The sequence below is a fragment of the Galeopterus variegatus genome, unplaced genomic scaffold, assembly GCF_000696425.1.
Source record: "Galeopterus variegatus unplaced genomic scaffold, G_variegatus-3.0.2 Scaffold620, whole genome shotgun sequence".
In the NCBI taxonomy this organism is placed as follows: Eukaryota; Metazoa; Chordata; class Mammalia; order Dermoptera; family Cynocephalidae; genus Galeopterus; species Galeopterus variegatus.
In genome coordinates this window covers 293191-310143 of record NW_007726731.1, presented here as the reverse complement: position 1 = coordinate 310143, position 16953 = coordinate 293191, and the positions used below count along the sequence as shown (strand labels likewise).

General features: G+C 34.5%; 1 protein-coding gene across 4 annotated transcripts in view; it reads left to right on the top strand.

The window, feature by feature from the left end:
* NCOA1 (nuclear receptor coactivator 1) overlaps positions 1 to 16953 on the top strand; it is a 189602-nt gene that overhangs the window by 44341 nt on the left and 128308 nt on the right. For all 4 annotated transcript variants that reach the window (XM_008570619.1, XM_008570620.1, XM_008570618.1 and 1 more), the window contains exon 3: positions 16352 to 16494. The gene's annotated coding sequence lies outside the window, so the exon portion shown is untranslated. The remainder of the gene's footprint in view (positions 1 to 16351; positions 16495 to 16953) is intronic.

Genomic DNA, 16953 nt, shown 5'->3' with positions numbered 1-16953 from the left:
ACATACTTTTCTTTTGTGAACAAACTAATTTATAATAAAAAATGCTTAATTTGTGATTTGATAACTTAAGAAAAGCAAAAATTAGATAGACTTTAACTAAAAGACCTTAGTCTTTTTCTCTTAAAGCCTTCAGTAGTTATAGCCATCTTACTTTTATATTACTTTTATATTGCTGTCACAATTGGGGCAAAGTCATTATTTTGTTCAAATTCAGTATTAGAAAGGCCTCTCCCTTTATTGCATCAGAAAATAATCACAGAATTTCTGCTCACTGGTTCCCGGGAGACCCATTTCAGACAAGAGTAATCCTAAGAGAAGCTTGCATAAAAGACATACATTGGAAACCAGACTACAAGAGCAGATATTAGCATCCCTTTGCTTATTCTGCAGATAATTTATAAAGCCTTAACACCAGTATTCCTTGCCTGTTTTTAATTAACCTCTAAAGAATTGTGTAATTGTTCTTTCTTTCCCTCCCTGTGGTAAGTCAGGCCCCTCAACTTTCTATCCTTTTACATTTGAAAAATGTTTTAATTTTTTTTCTTAGGAATATAAATAATGAACAAATTAATGTTGTAGCTGAACATACTTAACCAATCTTATCTATAAATTAGGATACGATGAGACTGTATTCCACTTTTAAAATACGTGATTGATATTTAATCTTTCAGAAACTTGAGCCATTGTAGTAATTTTAACTTGCTCATATTTAATTTTGTATTTTTGTTGAAGTTCTGGCTCCAAATGGATTGTCCCCATGAAGAGAATTGAATGAATCAAATATTTGCTTAAATTTGGGATTCTAATATTTTCATTACAATTGATTCGTTAGAATTGAGATTGACATTATGTAATCATAATGGTTTGGTAATCACTTGTCTGGAACTCTGATTTACCAATATAGTTTAATTATCTAAGCTAGCTAGCACTTTTCAGTTTTTCTTTCTTTCTTTCTTTTCCCTTCTTACTTTGGTTTAGATACTTTTCAGTTTTTCAAAACCAAGTTTCTCTTTTCATCTCTTCCTCTTTACTGTTGTTTGAAATTTAAAATAAATATAATTTGTGTTAAAAAATCAAAGGAATTAGTTACAAAGTACTGCTTTGTTTTCAAACTTATTAACACACCTCCAATTTATTGAATTCTATTTAAATTTACAGAATGTAGAGTTCTTTTTTTTTTTTTTTTCCTTTTTTGTCTTTTTTCGTGTCCGACAACGGATTGCAACCCTCAGTGTTGCTCCCGTACCGGTCCGGGACCGGCAACGGGATCGCAACCCTCGGTGTTGCGCTCGCACCCCGCTCAGCCAGTGAGCAGGAACCGGTCTGTATGTGGGATCCCGACCCTCGGCGGGAGCGCCACTGTGCTCCCAAGCGGCGCACTGTAGCAGTGCGCCACCGGGCCGGCCCCAGAATGTAGAGTTCTAACTTGAGTTCCATGGATCACTTCAGAGGGTCTTTAAACTCTCCTGATATTATATACAAAATTTTGACCATTTGGGCATTTTTGGGAGTTGATGTGTCTGTAGCTTTTACTGGAGTCTCAAATCTGTCCATCACCCAAACAAGGTTAAAAAACATTTTTAGAGGGCCCCTGAAGCATCATATCTTCTAAAAGAATATTAAGGTAAGTTTGCTTTGCTTTCTAGGATCACTAAATTATAGAATCGTGGAGTGTCCAACCTACATTTTTATAGATGAAGAGAAATGGAAGCTCCTAGAAGATAAGTCATTTACCCAAGGTTATTGTAGTTTAACCCTTGTTAAATTAGCAGGGGACCCAGTGGGGCTCATGTGGTATTCTGATTGATTTCTTAGGGCCTTTTTAGCCTTCCAGCCTCTGCACAGGGGTTGTTGAGCTTTTAACTTGGCAGGAAGATATTTATATTTGAATATAAATCCTTTATGGGCATGCTAGAGATCTCTAATAATTACCCCCAATTATTTCCCTCTTAGAGGGAGTATATATGGAGGCCAATCCCAGAGGAAAATCTCCTAGTCTTCATTAAAAAAATTTGTCTTTGACAGTGTCCATGTTGAAGTAGACTTTTAGGAGCAAGGCTCTGAGATTTCAAACTATAGGAATCTCAGGCCTGTAAACATTTCATTCATTCATTTAACAAATATTTATTGTGTGCCTACTATGGAGATGTAGTTTTAGTGGTTGATAAAGAATACTTGTGGAAAATTATGATTGCATTCATTTTTTTTTTTTCCTTTTTGTCTTTTTTCGTGACCAGCAACGGATTGCAACCCTCAGTGTCGCGCCCGTACCGGACCGGGACCGGCCACGGGATCGCAACCCTCGGTGTTGCTCCCGCCCCTCGCTCAGCCAGTGAGCGGCCGGTCTGCATGCGGGATCCGAACCCTCGGCGGGAGCGCCACCGCGCTTCCCAAGCGGCGCACTATAGCAGTGCTCCACTGGGCCGGCCCATGATTGCATTCATTTAATAATATCAGTTTTTAAACATTGTCACACACACAAAAAATCATCAGTTTAATTAATGTTGGAAAGTGTTTTTCTTTCTAATCACTAACCCATAAAAGAAAATGCCATGTAGTAATACTTACAACAATTTTTATAAAATAGTCCTTAGCATGCTAGTTTCACAGTCATGAAATATTGTAAATTCTCAGACTACTGGGAATTAAGGAAATCCTTTTATTGAAGTAACAGTACCAAAGTAAAAAAAAAAAAAGCCAGTTTTCACTTTATTTATATTTTGTATTATCTGATTGAGATTTAAGTATTGTGCTTAAGTTAGCGATTTTTTTAAATGTTTCAATTTAGAGGTTATATTTCACATTGTGAGCATAGATCCTGAATTTTTATATTATTTGATAACATAAGATAGCATAGTTATAAGTGTAAAAGCTACAGCAAATTAATTGAAATTATTTTTAAATGAATTTCAATTTTAATTGCTTTTCATATATACTTAAGATAATGTCAAAATAAGGATTTTATGATTTAATATGCTGTTACATTTCAAAAAATGTAAAGATTAATGCCATTTTGTAATATCCATGTTATGTGGTATGCTTGATATTTATGAACTGTGAGATTTTGTGTATATCTTTCCATTCCCAGTTCATCCATTTGACTTTTCAAACTGGAAAAAGTTTAATATTCTACATCCTATTTTAAGATTTCTTAGCTCATGCTTTATAATTATATCATATATCATAATATTAACATTATATCGTTATATCCTATTAACAATGTAATATTAATATTGTTTGCTTTTCTATACTATGCTTTTATTTGTGTTTTCACTTTATATGTTTAGAGTATGTAATTGGTTTCCAAGGGTCAGTATATGATGAACAATGTTTTAGCTATAGGAAGTAGGGTTCAATTCAGTTATATGTTCATCCTCTGCACTCCCATGAATAGAATCCTGAGCTTATAACCTTATGATATTTATCACATTATTTTGATTGTCTCTTTTCTCAGCTAAACCTCCCCCAAGTCCTTGAGGACAAAGAAGTTGGCTAGATCAACTCTGAGTCCTCAGAATGTAGCATACAGCAGACACTCGAATATTTTTTAAATGAGTGAATTGATTGAGAACTATGAGGACCTTTCTTTGGGTCCCCTATAGTCACTTAAACAAGACTTTAAACTGTGGAATACTGTATTAGGGTTCTCTAGAAAAACAGAATCAATAGGGGGTGTGTTTGTATGTGTGTGTGTATGTGTGTGTGTGCATTTATATATACTTAAGAGAGAGACGGACAGAGAGACAGAAGGCTGGCAAGTCTGAAATCTGTAGAGCAGGCCACAGGCTGGAGACCCAGAAAAGAGCTGCTATTATAGCCCAAGTCTTCAGGCAGAATTTCCTTTTCCTTGGGTGACCTTAGTCTTTTTCTCTTAAAGCCTTCAACTAATTGGATGAGACCCATCATTATGGAAGAACATCTGCTTTACTCAAAGTCTACTGTTTTAAATTGCAGTCATCTAAAAAATACCTTCACAGCAACATCTAGACTGGTGTTTGACCGATATCTGAGCACAGTGGCTTTGTTGACACATAAAATTCACCATCATAGGTACCAAGCAAGTGATTAATTTCAGTGAGGAAAAAAGATTCCTTAGCATTTTCATAAATGAAATCAGGAATGAAGAAATTGAAATTAGTATAAGGGATAGTAACAAGTTAAGATAAAGAAACATGCATGGCTATGAGCAGAAATATTTTGGTATGTTAGAATCTTATATTTAAGTGCAGTGAAAAAAAATTTAAAGCATATGAACAAATATCACACAATACATAAATTGGGAAATTTTCAAGGAACAATGATCAGAATGGGGTGAACTTAGGAAAGTATTCTTAAAATATGTGAATTTTGATCAAAATCTGAAGGTGTACATGTTATGTATATATAGAGAATTGGCAGATAACTCCAGTAAGTAGAATACCAAAGGACTTATGAGAGGCTTGGAGAAGGAATGGCAGGGAAAAATTGAAAGAAGGCCTTGAATATACATTTTAAAATTGTTCAGCTAGGCAATTAAAAAGAAAAAAAGAAACTTCTGAAAGTTAATTAGGAGAGAAATGATTAAATGTAAAGCATGCAAGCCAGCCTGCCTACCTGCCTTCCTTCCTTCCTTCCTTCCTACATTTCCTAAAGATATGGTTTTGCATGTATGATGGACTAGAGTGGTTACTATAGTCCAAGCACAGGAGATGAGGACCTGGACAAAGATTTATAAACAGAAAGAAAATAGAGGATCCAGATCTCTCAGAGATAGCTGAAGTAACTGACAGAACTTTGTGATTTAATGTTGGAGACAAATAGAGAAGATATATTAATTTTGCCTAAATTGGTAGTCTGGTACTATGAGAGTGATGTAAATTTGGACAATGACATGGAAATTTACAAAAGTGGGTGAGTGGAATATGATGAATGATGTACACATATGACTCATTGGATATTGCATAGGGTAAAAGTTATATTGTATTCCAGTGTACTTGGTACTCAGGCATAAAATATGGTGCCTTCGTATTTAGGAATTTTATTCTACTTGGTGAAATCAGCATACTTTTATTACAAACTTTATAGTCCAAAATTTCATATTTTAAGGTATCAGATATATCAAATAAATGGTAAATCATTTCTAACTACCAAATGTGTAATCAGTATCAACTTTGACAAAGACAGTGGAAACTGTAGAAGTTCAAAGTGGGGGATAGTTAAGACTTATTTTCTGGGAAGGATTTATGAGGGTTGTCAGATTTAGGCAGTTATGGAAAGGATTTGAGAAAAGCTTCATTTACATAGTAGGGCTAATGGAGCAAGCAGAAAGCCCTACAAGTTGGAGGCTTAGTTATGGCTTAAATGTGCTGTATGTTTTTATAAAACTGTCAGCCCTTTTACCTTTTTATTATTATGATTAATCATTTTTATATGCCTGACCTTAGTGCTGTTATTTAAATCACAGCCCTGGTGACCTGAAACTGTAGCTTCAGCCAGTTTTATAATTTACCTTTTTCTCTTACTCCTCATTCCCTTCTTTAGTTCTACCGATCTCAAATATCCATGAAAGTATTGGACACTTCTTGAGGGTAGCATTGAGATTATCTGTTTTTATTTCCCATTCATCTTTCTTTATTTTGTCATTACACTGTGCATTCCCTTGTTTCCATTACTTTGCTTTGCCCATAGTTCTAACAGTGGCATTAATTGGGATATTCCTCAGTCTAGAGCCACATATTCCTGTTATTCCTGTACTCTGCTTGAGCCTACCTATTCTTGCTTTCTTTCCAGCTAGGAGCTTCTTTCAGTGACAGTATTTCTTCCTGTGCTTGCTTCTTAAGCCTCATCTTAATTTTTCACCAAACCTTTATTACCTCTTACTATTATTACTCCCATGGTAAATCTCTTCTTTGGATTGCATTTATACAGTTTTTATAATATGCATAGCACTTAAATTAGTGAAATAAAATTGCGTTTGTTTTGTGTAACTCAGGTAATATTCTGTACCTCAGTTTTCATCAGGTCAAACTGGTTTTCTCTTCGAGCAGGCTGTGTTTTTAAGGTTTCAATACATGTACTGTCATGCAGTATGGTAGCAATGTCTAGTATTGTTAGAATTTAACACTTATGAAGTTACTGGAGAATGGAATGTTTAAAATATGCATACAATTTACATGGAAGACTTTCCATAATTCCATAACTTCTTGAATAGTTCTCTACATAATCAAGACAATAAATATATTTTGGTTAATAAATAAAAATAAGTAGAGTTAATTGAAAATTTTAAGTTATTCTCTATAAAATATTGTTCTCTAATCTCCTTAATCATTTTATAAAAATGTATTGCTCTTCATTAAAAAGTAGTTGTAAAGACATCGTTTAGTATGTTAATGTGAACCAAGTTGTAGCATGTACCCAAACTAAGACATGAAATTTTACTAATGCTTCGGAAACTCCTTGTATAAACCTCTCTCAACTCATCCCTCTTCTTGCACCTCCCCCACAGGTGTAAACACTGCTGAATTTTGTGACTGCTCTTCTCTTGATTTTTAAAAATAAGTTTTACTGCATATATCTCCGTACCTATATAATCTATTTATTTATTTTTCAACTTTATAAAAAACGGTGTGTGTGTTCTCCTAAGATCTGCCTTTAAGTTTTTTAAAGTTCCTAAGATTCATTTATATTATCTGTAGGACATTTATTTTCATGACTTTCTACTGTTCTGCTATGAATATGTGATAACTTGTTCTATTGTTGATTGACACACTTGGTTTTGTTTTTTCTACTATGAACAACACTGCAATAAGTATTTTTATATGTGTTTTGTGGTGTACATGTGCAAAAGCATCTTTACCTAGGAATAAAATTGCTGGCTCATGGGTTATGTGCATATTCAATTTCAGATAATGTTAAATTATTTTCCATTTTAGTTAGTAGAAGAGAGTGGCTAGATGTACACTAAAAATTTCCTCTTCTTCCTGGGCACAGAGTTGGGTTGTATATTCCTCCTCACTTGCATCAGAATTGGCCATTTAAATGCGTTCTAGCCAGTAGCATGTGAGTAGAAGTATTGTATGCCACAAAAACCTGCCATGCATGATCATCCAGTTTCTCTTTTCCCATCTTTTGGCCAAGTTTTGTTTCTTCAGTACCAATATTTCACCTTTTCCTCCCTGTTACTGTGCTGGCTAGACATGTACAGTGTTGAATAGAGGTGCTGATTAAATAGGCGTCCTTGTCTTGTTTCTAATTTTAAAGTGAATGCTTCAAATATTTCACAGTTGTCTACAATATTTTCTGTGTTCTTTAATACCCTTTAGAAAGTAAGGAGGTTATCTTTAAGATTTTTAAAAAAAAATTTATCAGGAATGTTGAATTTAATCAAATGCTTTATGAGTAACTAGTGAAATTCTGTGTTCTTTAATACCCTTTAGAAAGTAAGGAGGTTATCTTTAAGATTTTTAAAAAAAATTTATCAGGAATGTTGAATTTAATCAAATGCTTTATGAGTAACTAGTGAAGTGATCATTTGGGATTTCTGTTTTGATCTGTTAATTTTGTGAAAATTTATCTCTTCATAATGTTAAATCACACTCATATTCCTAGCATAAACTCAGCTTGATCAAGAGATATATGGATCTTTTTGTTCATTGCCACATTCAGTTTGCCAATGAAAGTATCTTTCACTATCTACATATTTTCAGATTCTTTGAATAGTGAGGGATACCATGTTATATGACTATTTCAGAGATTCCCAAGCTTTCCCACAGTGCCTGTAGGTCAGAGAAATACCTAACAGCTACATTTATTAAATAGTTAGGTTCAAACAAGTTAATAAGTATTTATGTCCTAACAAACTATTAGCTATTTGAAAAAATACACATAAATTCAACAAAAAAGTAATATTTTAATTTTATTCATACATAACCACAGTTACTCACCAATGGCATATATGCACCTGAGGGTAATGCATAACTTTTCAAACCTTGGAACCAGGTCTGGTACTGCCACTCTCGTCTCCTGTTCCATGTTGATTTCACCTTGGTGCTTGCTCTTTATCACAGCAATTACCATAAACTCAGATTCACAAGTTTAAGAAATAATCAAAAGGAATGCAGTGAGATTTAATTTTGAAACTGGAATAGTGCATTCGATGTCTGACAGATAATTTGTGTTGTTGGGTTTTCTTCAAATTGAAAACATCCTGTTACACCCCTGTGAATGCCTGTGGTGTCCCGGGACAACTTGGGAGCATAATTTGGGAACCACAGAACTTGTTGGTTCCTAAGTTTTAGAGAATGAATTTTTTAGAATGTGGTTAGTGAGTGATACTGCATTTTTGAGTCTATTTGATACATTTTACAAAGTAAATAAGTTGGAATAACAAAGGAGATCAGTTCTCTATTTAATAAAATTTGCTGTATTAATTCATTTTCTATGTTGAGTTTTGAATTGTGAGACATACCTGTATTTTATGTAGAGTTTGGCATGGGTGTTCAAGAGTGAGATTGATCTGTTTATTTTCTTATTTTATATTGTTTGGTTTTGGAATTAAGGCTTTACTGGCCTCATAGAATGAGTTGGAGATTATTTCCTCTTCCTGGAAGAGTTTATTTTATATAGGATTGGAACTGTCTGTTGTTTGAGTTTGGAAAACTCAGGTTTTTTGGTGAGATGATTTTAAAAAAATTATTATGGTTGAATTTGCTTTTCTTTCTTTTTTTTTGCTTATCTATATTTTCTTATTTTATCGTGTGTTTGTTTTCTGTTTCATTAATTATGCTTTTATACTTATCTCTTTCCTTTTTTTGGTAAGTTTTTAAAATCACTTCTTAGATATTTAGCTTAATTTTCAGCTATTCTTTCCTATTAAAAGCACTGATGGTAATACATTCTCTTCTGAGTAATGCTTTTACTACATTTTATGGTTTCGAAATGTCGTATTTTCATTATTGTTTCATTCATTCTTAGAAAATTTCTGTTATTCTTCTTTGAGTCATGAGTTATTTAGAATTGTGGTTTTAATTTTCGAAATGTATGGTGATTTTATGTTTATCTTATTACTGACTTTTATTTCATTGTATTGTGCTCAGAGAAAGCAGTCTTTCTAATAGTGATTGTTCCATTCTCTCAGCCATGTCTCAACCTCTCATTTATATTTTCATTTCTTTGTGACTATTTGCTGCATTCTAGATAGTTTTGCTATTTTTGTGTAACAATTCACTGACTCTCCAGTGTGTTTTAATTGTTATTTAACTCTTCCATTATGATTTTACTTGAAGTGTTTTTCAATTCTAGCAGTTCTGTTTGGCTCTTTTTCAGATTTGCCTGTTTATTTGAGCTTTACTAACGTTTTTGAGTTGCTTTTCTCTTAATAAATATATTTAATGTTGTATATTTGATAATTCTAATATCTAAAATTTTGCAGGAAATTTTTGCTACAAATTATGTGGTTTCTTTTCTTTGACTCTGTAATAGTGCCTTATTTACTTGTGTTTTTTGTGATTTTTCTTTCCAAGTTGTGAACTCATTTTTAAAAATTAGAACACTGTGGAACTATGGGAGCACTTTTAGTCTTGGGTTCAGGGTACATTCCTCCAGAGAGGATTTTTATTTCCTTCTACTGTGTGCTTGGAGTTGGGGTCTGTGAACCTGGGTTTTAAAATTCTCACTCTTGGTTTTTAGGAACATTCATGTAGTATAGATTATTTAGGCACCAAATCTTCATGATGTCTTTACTAAGGCCAAGAGGTAACTTCTCCTTGATATTTGCCTTTCAGGTGTTTTTAATGTTTGAATTCATCTTTTTGGGGGAGTTATTCTTCTTCTTTGGGCCCCGTCTTTGTCTGATAGTCTCTGATTTGACTTTAGGAGCCCTAAGCTTTCTTCCTCAGTCCCTCCTACCCCTAGCTTACTGGGATCCATATGTGCCCCCAGTAGTATCTGGCAGTTTCACTACTTGCTTTTCTGTCTGTTCTCTTGATTTGTTTTCATTCTTGACATCAGAGGTTTCACCTTATATTCTTTATGGCATATCCAATGTTGAAAATGCTGATTTTTATATTTTAATGAGTAGTTTGGGATGTTACATAGCAGAAATTTTTTAAGATCTCTTCTCTAGCATATTTCAGGGAATAGGAATCCTTCTTGAGAATTTTCAAATGAATAGTTTCTAAAGCCTAACCCAGACCTACAGATCTGAATATCCAGGGTGCAAAGCCTGTGGGTATTTAAAAAAAGCCATCTGGATAATTCTGATGCACTACAAGGTTTGAGAACCACTGACATAGAAAAAGTTAATAACTGTATGTAATCTTAAATAATTAAATAATAATACGTAATGTTTATTGAAGATGAGGCAATATACATAGTAAGCATGCAATAATCCTAGCTGTTAGTATTACTATTATTATATGCTGGGCTCTATTCTAAGTCCTTCACAGATATTGTCATTTATTCCTCACAACAACCCTATATTGAACCCTATTTGAATCCAAGTAGTCAATCTGATTCCAGAGCATGTAGTCCTAACCCACCATCTTTATAGTCTTCCAGATAATTCACAAATTTTTATTGATTCCCAAAGGTGATTTAACATTGCAGAATATGAATATGTAATGATTCAAATATATTGATTCAACAGGGATATTAGGGAAGCGCAATAACAAAGTAGAAATGGCCTCAATATATAGTCAGATATACTTGGGCATGAATCTCTCCTCAACTGTTTACTCTTTAGCTGTGAGAAAGTAATTTATCTTTTTTGAGCTCTGATTCTCTCATTGGTAAAGGAGGATAATTATTTTTACTTCATAGGGGATTTAAAGAAATAAAATTAAATAAAACCTGTAATATATTGCTTGGCACATGGTAGATGGTCAGTATCAGTACTCAAGGTATCCTCTAAGGAAGTTATGTTGGCTTCTGTACAGGAGATTGAGGTAAGCCTTAGTATATATAGGATGATGTTGGTAGAGCAGTTTGTGGATGCTGGTTAATGGTGCTCATGGGGACCAACGCTAATAGTCTCTGTTGAGGACCTACTTGGTGCCCAGCACTGTCCTAGGTTCTGGAGATAAAACAATGAATAAGACATAGTCTTCTTGCTCGCAAGGAGCTTACAGTTCACTTCTTTATGTATCCAAACAGATATGTAGATACTTACTCTGCTAGATGCTATAATAGGGTAAGCTTAGGGTACTATGAGGACACAAAGGAGAGTTACTCAACCAAATCTTAGCAGATGAGGAATGGCTTTTCAGAGGGAGGGGATGAGAACATAAGTGATTATAGTAGTAAGTCTAGATAGGAAGCAAAGTGAAGGCTGGTAGAAATTTGACATTACTACAAAGGTGTTCCATTCATCCAACATTAATGAAAATATCAGGGATACTAGGAAAGTATGCTTTTATCAGGTCAATGCTGGGATATTAAGACCCCACTTTTAAGTTTAGGCTTTACAAAAGCTGACAATTTTTTAAAGTAAAGTAAAAATGGTACTCTTTATGTGTAATAGTGAATTTCCTATCAAATAGCCCTTTTTGAAGTCTGCATGCCTGTTACTTGGTACGATTGTGACATTAGTTTATACATCGGTGGAAGAGAGACGAGAGGAACACAGGAACAGTAATCTTCAGAGGATTGGAAATGACGATTTGTGCATTAGGGTGAATATCACTTTGTGCTGTCTGCTGTTTGCATGTTTCCCTTTCTCTCATCATCCTTTGCATGAGATGAAAAGTTATTTGTTGAGTGGCTCATCCAAAGTACGGAGTTTTACTTTAGTAAAGTTTGTTGCTCTTATATGGAATTGATGTTCATCACAAGATTGTATGTATGGGAGTTGACATTACTTTCCATCTTTCTCTAGTGTCCCTTCCCAGTAAAATAAAGCACAATTAAAAACTGAAAGGGAAAGACCACTCCTTTTGGCAAAACTGGAATAAGAAAAAGAGAATGAATAAAGAATTTTTGGAAGGAGAGGAATGTGGGTCTATGGGAAAGAAGAGGTTGTTGAAATAGGTGGTTGTAATGGATAAAATATCAGGGATTATAGGAATAATGAATGAATAACATAGCTCTGCATGTTCTGGCAGCCAGATGAACATGACTTGATGCAATAGTATATGTACTTTTGATCTCTTACAACTCAACTTGTATGTTTAGATGAGGCCCACCCATAATTATTGTGTTGTTTTTGTTTTGTTTTGTTTTCATGAGCAATCGCTGACTAGAACTGGGGGAGGTGAAGCAGTTGGTGTGGGTATTTGGAAACACTAGAAAACAGTTTTTGGAAGACTAATGCTCTTAATCCCTTAGGGTTTAACAGAGAATAGAAAGAGAAAGGGAAAAATTTAATCAAGTTTGTACAAAATTAATTCTGAAAAGGATACTTAGGAAAGTTTGTAAAACAAGGTTGAAAATGTGCATATACACATGTTTTCTGTGATAACAAATCTTAGTAAACTCGGACTAGCCAAAACCTTGAAGGGAGAGAACTAATTTTAGACAGTCTCTCCCAATCCCAACCCACCCCAAGAGACTTTATATAATGCTGTAAAACAAGGTTGAAAATGTGCATATACACATGTTTTCTGTGATAACAAATCTTAGTAAACTAGGACTAGCCAAAACCTTGAAGGGAGAGAACTAATTTTAGACAGTCTCTCCCAATCCCAACCCACCCCAAGAGACTTTATATAATGCTTTCTCACAAACTTACCTTAGAATACTTGGTCGTTTGGATCTTTATGGTATGAAGTTGGGGAGGGTGGTACAAACACTCAGCATAAAAATATGTAGCTTTTATGATTGTGGTGATGTTGGGGTATACTGAATTCTAGGTACCTTTGGAGGGAAGTACTCATACCTCATTAGGGTTTATTTTAGCAAGAACTCTTGACTACCTCTGGGTACTTTTCTAAGAGTTTGTTGTGACTGTTTTGGCAGGTCCGAAAATAATTCTTGAAGCTGGACATTATGATCTCTCTACATTCAGGAAAAGGAAACAACCTGTAGGAAGGAAAAAGAGCACAGGCCTATTTTTGGCAGAGGAGGGGTCTACAGCAGTGCAGGGAGAGAGAGGGAAGGGCTCTGATGGGGAAATTTACACACCACTCAAAATAGGGCAACGTTTAGTCAGCTTAGGTTACTATAACAAATAACATGGGCTGGGTGGCTTAAACAATAGACCTTTGTTTCTCACAGTTCTGGGGGCTGGGACGTCCAAAATCAAGGTGCTGGCAGATTCAGTTCTTTTTTTTTTGTCTTTTGTCTTTTTCCGTGTCCGGCAACGGATCGCAACCCTCAGTGTTGCCCCCGTACCGGACCGGGGACCGGCAACGGGATTGCAACCCTCGGTGTTGCTCCCGCGCCTCGCTCAGCCAGTGAGCGGGAACCGGTCTGTATGTGGGATCCGAACCCTCGGGCGGCTTCCCAAGCGGTGCACTATCCAGTGCGCCACCGGGCCGGCCCTCCTTTTACCTTTATCCATTTCCTTTGTGTTTTACTTATTCTTCCAGCTTTAATTGCTTCCCTCCTTAAATATTGCTATGTTTCCATAATAATTCATTCTCCTCTCTTTCTTCATACTTTTCCTTGACTATCTCATACACTCCATTACCATCAATATGTTAGGGATTCTAAAAACCTATGTATCACACTTCTTTGACAGTCAGTTGAACATACCTATTTGGAAGTCCTATTGCCACCTCATAATTAATGTGTACATAAGTGAATTCATTAGCCTCTCCCTCAGACATCTGTTATCTCCTGTAAGCCAGGCTTGGTTAAATGGCATTAAGTTCCTCATGCCAGAAACCTTTGTGTTTGTAGAATCTTATTCAGAGGGTATAATCCTGAATATAAACAAAGTTGGCCAGAAGATGCCTCAGTATTGTTTTTAATAGCAAAAAAAAAGGAACCTATCTAAAGTCCCACTGCATTGCTTAAAAAGTATGAAACACACACATACATGCACACATACTTTACAGACATTGAAATTATGTTGAATAGTATTTAATGACATGAGAAGCTACATACATAAATTTAGTGAAAAAGATGCTCTTAAACAGTATGTGACTCCTAATCAGTAAAACAAAACTGTGTATGTATCTTTATTTGTAGAGGAATGCATGTGCAGATATTCACCTTAATTCTAGATAGTACAGTAATGGGTGGTTTTAATTTTATTCTTTTTATTGACCTGTATTTTCTAAAGTTGTACCATAAACATGAATTACTTTTGTAATTCACATGTGCAGACAGGCAATTTGACTTCTCTTTTTGACTCCCAACTCTTGTTGAATTAGTCCAGTGTCTCATTCACTCCAATTTGCTGATTAGTCCAACTGCTCATTATATCTGGATAAGACTATCACAGCAACCCTCTTGCCTCTGTTGCTCAGCTGCTGGAACTGTGTTCCTAAAAATCCTAGTTCATGGGGTTCTTGCCTTGCTTAACTTTTCCAGTTAAGTAGCTATGTATCAAATATCCCAAACCATCAAGAACAGAGTAAATTTTGAATGTTTTTTCTTGCTACTAGTTTGTGATCCGGCCTGAAGACCTTCAGCCAACTGGAACTTAGCTGATTCAAGATTTAATTTAATATATTCTCCTAATCCTAACCAACTCACTTTTGACCAGGGCACAGATAGTTATACCTGATTTGGTGGGGAAGGAAAGGAAGGAAGAGAGGGAGAGAAAGTATAATTTGAACACAGCCTTTGCAAATCTTTGCTCATTTTTTCCGTTCTGCCTCTACAACCTGCCGTACTTTGCCCTTGCTGCATGTTTTTTTTTTTTTTGCTGCCTCCTCTTTTCAATAGACAATTAATTGGTTTTCTTCAGTATATAGTCCATAAGAACAAATAGCTAAATAATGAAAATCCATCAGTTTTAGTGCCAATTGTTATATCAGCAGATCCTATTAGGAGTATTTATTGAAGCATGTCATGTTAATAGTCCCAGAGTATAATCATACTTACAGATTTTTCTTGCTTTCAGGGAGTTTGTAATATGTTCCAGATGGTTAAATAGGAAAGAATAGACATTTTGTACTGTCTTTTCATTTATGATTAAGAATTTGATGTTACTTACTACTTATGTTACCGTTATTGCTTTTGTTAGATTTAAACATAAGAGGAATTTAAATAAAATGTGTGGTTTTTTAAACTCTTCTACTAATGGCCGACAATTAACAGGACCTTTCATAGATTCTTTCCTTCCCCCTGTTAATTATTTAATTGCTTCAATTTAAGCATCATTAAAATTAGATAATTGTGTCCTAAGTAGTAATTATTTTATGAATGCAGTCCTTAATTTATTCTTGGAAAATATTCACTTGGGTTTATTTTATTTTATTTAAATTTTATTTTGTGGATATACAATGTGGTTGATTATTGTGGCCTATTACCGAAACCTCCCTCCCTCCCCTCCCTCCCCTCCCTCCCACCCAACAATGACCTTTGGTTGTTTGTGTATTTTTAAAATTTATTTTTAGCTCCCACCAGTAAGTGAGAACATGTGGTATTTCTCTTTCTGTGCCTGACTTGTTTCACTTAATAGAATTCTCTTAAGGTCCATCCATGTTGTTGCAAATGGCAGTATTTTATTCGTTTTTATAGCTGAGTAGTATTCCATTGTGTAGATTTTAGATTTACAGTTAAATGGTGACCTTTCTTGAAAAAACTTACATGAAACTGAAAAAGATTAGTTTTCCAAACTATTAAAGTTTCTTTGACCTTTTCCCCACAAACTCTTATGGCCTTAGCTTCAATATCAGTGGGACACATACTTTAAATTTTACCAATAGTAGTAGTGATGACTTTTCATTGATCAAATTCATAGTCTCTTCACTACCCTTATCTGAGCAACTGACTACTCTCTACTTTAAAGCTTGCCTAAGATTAGGCATATAGCCTGTGAATTCAGCATAGAAGAAAGTTAATGGATCATAGGGGTCCAGACCCAGAAACCTGGGCTTTATTATGACCTTGAGTTAAGCAGTGAACTAACTTGTTAGTTGACTTGAAGAAATATGTTGTCTTCTGGAGGAGACAGAGTACTCTGTAATTCAATTTCATAGTGTATTTTCATAGTGTATTTTCATAGTGTAATTATATTGATTGGGGGAGCAAATTGGTTTTGATCCTTAAACTACTATTTTGTGCCCTTGAACTTCTTTTTAAAACCTCTTACATACAAGAAAACAAGCGAAAAATTTAATTCTAAAATTATATTTTTGGTGATAAATAATGTAGACTATTCCTAAAGGTATTTTGTGGGGTGAGGAGGATAGTTTACATTTTATGTGATTCAGGAAGGGTTACTTCCTATAAATTGCCTTTAAATACTTTTGTTCATTTTCAGGCTTTCGTGTTCCTCTTTGAGCTGGCACATCCTACCTCTTCCTGACCTTCTCTTCCCAAAATAAGCCATCCTCTCAGCCTCTTCAGACTCCTCAGTGCTTCTTCCTTGTACCTGCTCTACAAAATTCTTTCCATTTGTTCCAGGTAAAATTCCTACCCTTTCTACAAAATTCTTTCTCAGCAAGGTCAAAGTTAGCCCAAACTGAGACTAAGAAAAGCTTGTCTTTGGTTCATCTTGTTATAATAAACTGGCAATAATTTGGAATTTTTATTTTTATGGCTATTGCCAAATTTTATATAATTTGATTTGTTTGGTTTGTACAACAAATGTCATGTTCAAGTTATTATTAAATGTCATGTTCAATATTATGAGTCTGGGATTATGGAAAACAATTTGGGCAAATTTAATTCTTATCTTTATTGTGTTTTTAAAGCTTTTGTTTATTCACTTGTTTCACAAATATGTAAAAATTAATTTTATACAAAAAATTTGATTTTTTATTGTGTGTTTTAAAAATGTTTTTCACTTGTTTCACATATGTAAAAAATTTGATTTTAAGATGAAATTAAGTCTTTGAAGAATGACACATATTAGGATTTCAT